Consider the following 6,015-nt stretch of genomic DNA (forward strand, 5'->3'; position numbering starts at 1 on the left):
AAACTGAGATTAAGGGAGGTTACGTTCAAGGTCATAACCTTGCAAACAGTGAAGTCACTTAAACTGAACAATAAATCCCATGTTTTTTCCCATTAATATTCCTGATGTATTCTCCTTCCAAGTGTTCTCTGTAACAATAACAACACAATAGCAGCAATAAACTATGAAAATATCAAAGATCTAAAATGAAAGGGTGGGACCAGTGAGATTGGCTAAGCAAATAAAGTCACCTGCTGCCAAGCCTAACAACCTGGGTTCAACTTCTGGAACCCATGTGGTGGGAGGAGAGAACTGACTCCCCCAAAGTACAATGCATATTATCATTTAACCTCTGACTGCTGGAAGCAAAAACATTTAGCATTATCGGTGGGATTTTGCACCTATATGGATGTTATAAATGCAACCTTGCTATAGAGGGGAGGAAACATATATTGTTCTAAGGTTTCTACATTTTACCTGCCTTTGTGAAATATTAACCCTAAGTAGTCTTATAAAATTTTAGGTGTGGAATCAAGGGTGTAGCTCCGAGGTAAAACACTTGCCTCATATGTATGACATTCAATATTTGGACCCCAGCTCTGCAAAAGAGTAAACTATAATGTTAGGTATGTATGCTGTACTGAGGGAAAAAAAATTTTAAATCCATGTATAAAAATTACAGAGTCAGAGCTGGAGAAATGGCTCAAAGGTTAAGAATACTGGCTACTCTTTCAGAGGTTCCAGGTTCAATTCCCAGCACCTACATGGCAGCTCACAACTGTCTGTAATTCTGGACCTAACACCCTCACACCAATGCACATAAAATTAAATTAAATTAATTAAAATTACAGCTTCATAGACAAAAGCTGATTAAAACAGAATATTTTTTATCTTAATCCAAAGAAGACAGGAAAGGAAGGACAAAATCAACAGAAAATGATAGAATGGTGGAATTAATCCAAATAGATCAACAATTGCATTAAGTACAAGCAGTCAAGGTCTGAGGAGAGAGCTCAAAGGGAAAAGTGCTTGCCAAGAAAACCTGATGACAGGCATTCAATCCCTGAAACCCATAAAAGGCCCTAGAATGAGGGATGCAGTGGTGGGCATCTGGAATTCCAGCACTACTCTGATGAGATAAGAAGCAGAATCAGGAGAGACATGCAGAAGCCTGTGGGCCAGCTGGCCAGGAATACACTGCTTAGCAATAACAACAGAAGGTGGAAAGTGAGAATCAAGCCCCAAAAGTTGTCCCTTGCCTGCCATAAGCACCATGGAACATGTGCACCTGTATATTCATATCTAAGCATTCGAAGAAAGTTTTTTCAAGTTATGTATAAGTGATCAATAAATATTGAAATACTTAGGCTGTCATAACGTATTTGGGTTTTTCTCCCCCTTGCCGCCCCCCCATGTATTTTATTTTGTTTTGTTTTTTTTAAGGCCCTACTACTTGTTATAAGAAGCACACTTTGAGGCTGGGAGTCAGCTCACTGAATACAGGTGCCTGCTGTGGTGTATTAGTTACTTTTCTGTTGTGATAAAAATAACATCACCAAAAGCAATTTTCAGAAGAAAGTGTTTATTCTGGCTGATGGTTCCAGAGAGAGAGTCCATAGTGGCAGGGGAGGCATGGCAGCAGGCAGCCAAAGCAGGAAGCTGGTCGGACACAAATTTTAAAAATGTGTGTGTGAGGGTTTTGCCTGTGTGAATGTTTGTACACATGTGTGCTCCGTGCCCTTGGAGGCTAGAAGAAGACATCTGATCCCTACAACAGGAGTCACAGATGGTTGTGAGCAGCCATGTGGGTGCTGGGAATTGAACCTGCATACTCTTGAAGAGCAGCCAATGATCTGAGCCATCCCACCAGCCCCTGGCTGATCACATTTTATCACACAGAAAGAGAGCAAGAATGGGGGGTGGGACAAGGCTATACAAGCCTTCAAAGCTGGCTCCCACTGGTGTACTTCCTGTAACAAGGCTACATTCCTCAAAGGCTCCACAAGCAAACACCAACAGGGGACCAGGTGTTTGAACAGGTGCAAGCCTAGTGACCTAAGTCAGATGGCCAGAACCCAGATAAAGGCCAGAAATAGTAATGCAACTTGTGCAGTCCCCGAACTCCCTATGGACACATGGGAGATGGAGACAGAATAGATAGGAGCTTGAAGGCCAGGAAGCCTGGCTCAGAAAGCAGCAGAGAGAGACTGTCTCAGGAAAGGTGAGGACCAACACCCAACTGTTGTCCTCTGACCTCTATCCAAGCACTGAGCTGGATAGTTTTGTGTCAACTTGACACAAGCTAAAGTCATCTGAGACGAGGGAGCCTCAATTAAGAAAACACCTCTATAAGATGGGGCTGTAAGCAAGCTTGTAGAGCATTTCCTTAATTAGTCATTGATGGGAGATGGTCCAGCCCATTGTGGGTGGTGCCGTGCCTGGTGGTCCTGGGTTATATAAGGCAAGCAGGCTGAGCAAGCCATGAGGAGCAAGCCAGTGAACAGTATCCCTCTGTGGTCTCTGCATCAGCTCCTAACTCCAGGTACCTGGCCTGTTTGAGTTCCTATTCTGATGAACTACCAATGTGAAAGTACAAGCCAAATGAAACCCTTTCCTCCTCCAACTTGCTTTTGGTCATGATGTTTCATCAGAGCAATAGAACACTAAGACAATCACCATCATACTTACATGTCTATCTACATGCAAGAACATGCACATACACACACACACACACACACACACACACACACACACACACACACAATCCTCACATTAAATAGATATAATAAAACTAAAATAGGGAAAGACGTGCCACAAAAACCACAAATTAAAAGTAGACTGATGGGGAATGTATTGTGTATGTTTATCTTATTGATTGTTAAATAAAGTACTGTTTGGCCAATGAGACAGCAAGTTAGATTAGGACTAGGAGTCAAAGAGGATTCTGGGAAATGTAGTAGAGAAGTGGTGATCCAGGCAGGAAGTGACATAGCAAGGGGACTCATTTAAGCGAAGGAGAAACAGGAAGGGTCCCTTTTCCCCTTCCTCCTCCAGCGGTGCCATGAGAGCCACTGGCAAGAGAGGGTGCCAGCGAAAGACATCCTCTATAAGATAAGTCTTATAAAATATATAGGTTTATGATAATTAAGACTGAACTAACAGATGAGAAATCCTAGTCATTGGCCAAGCAGCTTTGTACCTAATATGTCTCTATTATTTTGTTCATCCACGCAGCGGGCAGAACCCGGGCAGCTGGCTGAGACCACCCACGTGGTGGTAGGGCTCAGGCGGCTTTTGGCAGAAAGATTTATCGTAACAGTAGACAAAGATACTGTGACAAGGAATATTTATTACCAGGTATCAAGAAGTATATATTACATAGCAACAAAATTTCATTTCTAGATCTTCACCGATCCCACATCTGACAGAGGACTGATTTCCAAAATATATAAGGAGCTCAAGAAGCTAGCCACCAAAGCATCAAACAACGAAATTAAAAAGTGGGGTGCAGAACTAAATAGGGAATTCTCAACAGAGGAATCTGAAATGGCTGAAAGACACTTAACAAAGTGCTCAAAATCATTGGCCATCAGAGAAATGCAACTCAAAACAACTCTGAGATACCATCTCACGCCTGTCAGAATGGCTAAAATAAAAAATACCAATGACAATCTATGCTGGAGAGGATGTGGAGAAAAAGGAACACTCCTCCATTGCTGGTGGGAGTGCGAACTTGTAAGACCACTCTGGAAATCAGTATGGCAGTTGCTCAGAAAAATGGGAATCAGTCTACCTCAAGATCCAGCCATTCCTCTCTTGGGTATATACCCAAATAGGGCATGTACTTACAACAAGGACATTTGTTCAACCATGTTCATAGCAGCATTGTTTGTAATAGCCAGAACCTGGAAACAACCTAGATGCCCCTCTACTGAAGAATGGATTGAGAAAATGTGGCACATCTATACAATGGAGTACTACTCAGCAGAAAAAAGCAACGGAATCTTGAAATTCGCAGGCAAATGGATGGAACTAGAGGAAACCATCCTGAGTGAGGTAACCCAGTCACAAAAAGACAAACAAGGTATGTACTCACTGATATATGAATTTTAGACATAGAACAAAAGATTACCAGTATATAATGCTCTTCACCAAAGAAACTAGGAAACATGAAGGACTCTAAGGGATAAATGGTCCCCAGGAATGGAAGTGGCATGAACTCCCGAACTAATTGGGGGCAAGAGGGTGGGGGGGGTAAGGAGCTGCTACAATAAGAGCAAGAGAAGAGGAGAAGAGGAGAGGAAACTGAGGGGCAGAAACAGTGAGTTGGGGGAAGAATAGAGGAAAGAGAGCAAGATGAGAGATACGATATCAGAGGGAGCTACTGTAGGCCCGAGAAGGGATCAGGAACCAGGGAGATCTCCAGAGACCTACAAGGATGACATGATCTGACAATCCAGGCAATGGTGGAGAGGATAACCTAAAAACCCTCCCCCTAAAATGAGATTGATGACTTCTCTTTATGCCATCCTAGAGCCCTCACCCAGTGGCTGATGGAAACAGAGACAGACATCCACAGATATACAATGAGCCGAAATCGGGAATTTAGTTGAAGAGAGGGAGGAATGAAGAACGAAGGGGCCTGTACTAGGTTGGAGAAACCCACAGGAACAGTTGGCCTGAACAAGGGAGAGCACATCGACCCCAGATGCTGTCCAGGAGGCCTGTACAAGACTGATCCAGACCCCTGAACATGGATGTCAATAAGGAGGCCTCTGTACTTCAGGGAGCCTCTGGTAGTGGATTAGTATTTTTCCCTGGTGCAAGAAGGGACTTTGAGAGCCCATCCCACGTGAAGGGTTACACTCTGGCCCTGGACACATGGGGAAGGGCCCAGGATCAGCATAGGAAGACTTGGTGGACTTTGCAGAGCCCCCGTTGAGGGCCCTACCCTGCCTGGGGAGTGGTGGGTGGATGGGGTGGGGGTGGGCTGGGGGTGGGGGAGGAAGTTTGGGGGTGAGGGGAGGGAGAGGGAGAAGGGACTTGAAATAAGCTTGTTCCCTAACTAGAACTAATAAAAGAAAAAAAAATTTCATTTCTATCACTATACCAAGAAGACATTGGAGTTATAAAAGTATATGTACTTAAAAACAAGTCTTTAAAATATATGAAACAAAAAAGAGAAGTAGATAAACACACAATCATAGTTGGAGAATTCAGTCTTCTCAGTAATTGGCAGAGGAAGTACACAGAAAATTGGGAAAGATATAATAAACCTTGTGCTGTGGAGAAAGCTGCCAGTAAAGTACTTGCCATGAAAGCTTGAATTTTGTCCCCAGAACCCTTATAAAAAAGCCAGTCAGGCTGGCATGCTCTTTAATGCTGGCACTGGGGACACAAGAGACAAGTATGTAGATCCCTGGGTCTCACTGGCTGACCAGTCTAGGCTAATCAGTAAGACCCTGGGCCTCAGTGCAGAGACTCTGCCTCAAGAAATGAGGCAGGAGGTTAGAGAAGATGGCTCCACAGTTGAAAGCATCCCCTGCCCTTGTAGGACTGAGTGGGGTAGCACAGCCTTTAGTCTCAGCTCTCAGGAGGCAGAGGCAGAGGCAGAGGCAGACAGATCTCTGAGTTTGAGACCAGCCTAGTCTACATAGTGAGTTTCAAGACAGTCAGAGCTATATAGAAAAACCCTGTCTCAAAATAAAATAAAATAAAAATAAAAACAAACACAGGTCTCACGTCGCTAATACAGACTTAAGACAGTTCTGCTACTAGCTGTGTGACCTCAGGAAGGAAACAGAGGCTTCTCTGTTTCTCTCATTTGTAAAATGGCTTGACAAGGGACAAAAAAAAATATTAACAAATAGTGATAAGCCTTTACCTTCTTTACTAAGAAAACTGCTGTCTGCATTCCTGGTTCTCCCTTTTTTCCTATCCATCACCCATCATTGCTACCCCAACACCCCTGATGACTCTGCTTTTGGTGCATTCTCTCCCCAGCTGTGCTATGCAGAGTAAGGAATATTTCTACTC

Source organism: Cricetulus griseus, chromosome 2 (genome assembly GCF_003668045.3).
Source record: "Cricetulus griseus strain 17A/GY chromosome 2, alternate assembly CriGri-PICRH-1.0, whole genome shotgun sequence".
Lineage (NCBI taxonomy): Eukaryota > Metazoa > Chordata > Mammalia > Rodentia > Cricetidae > Cricetulus > Cricetulus griseus.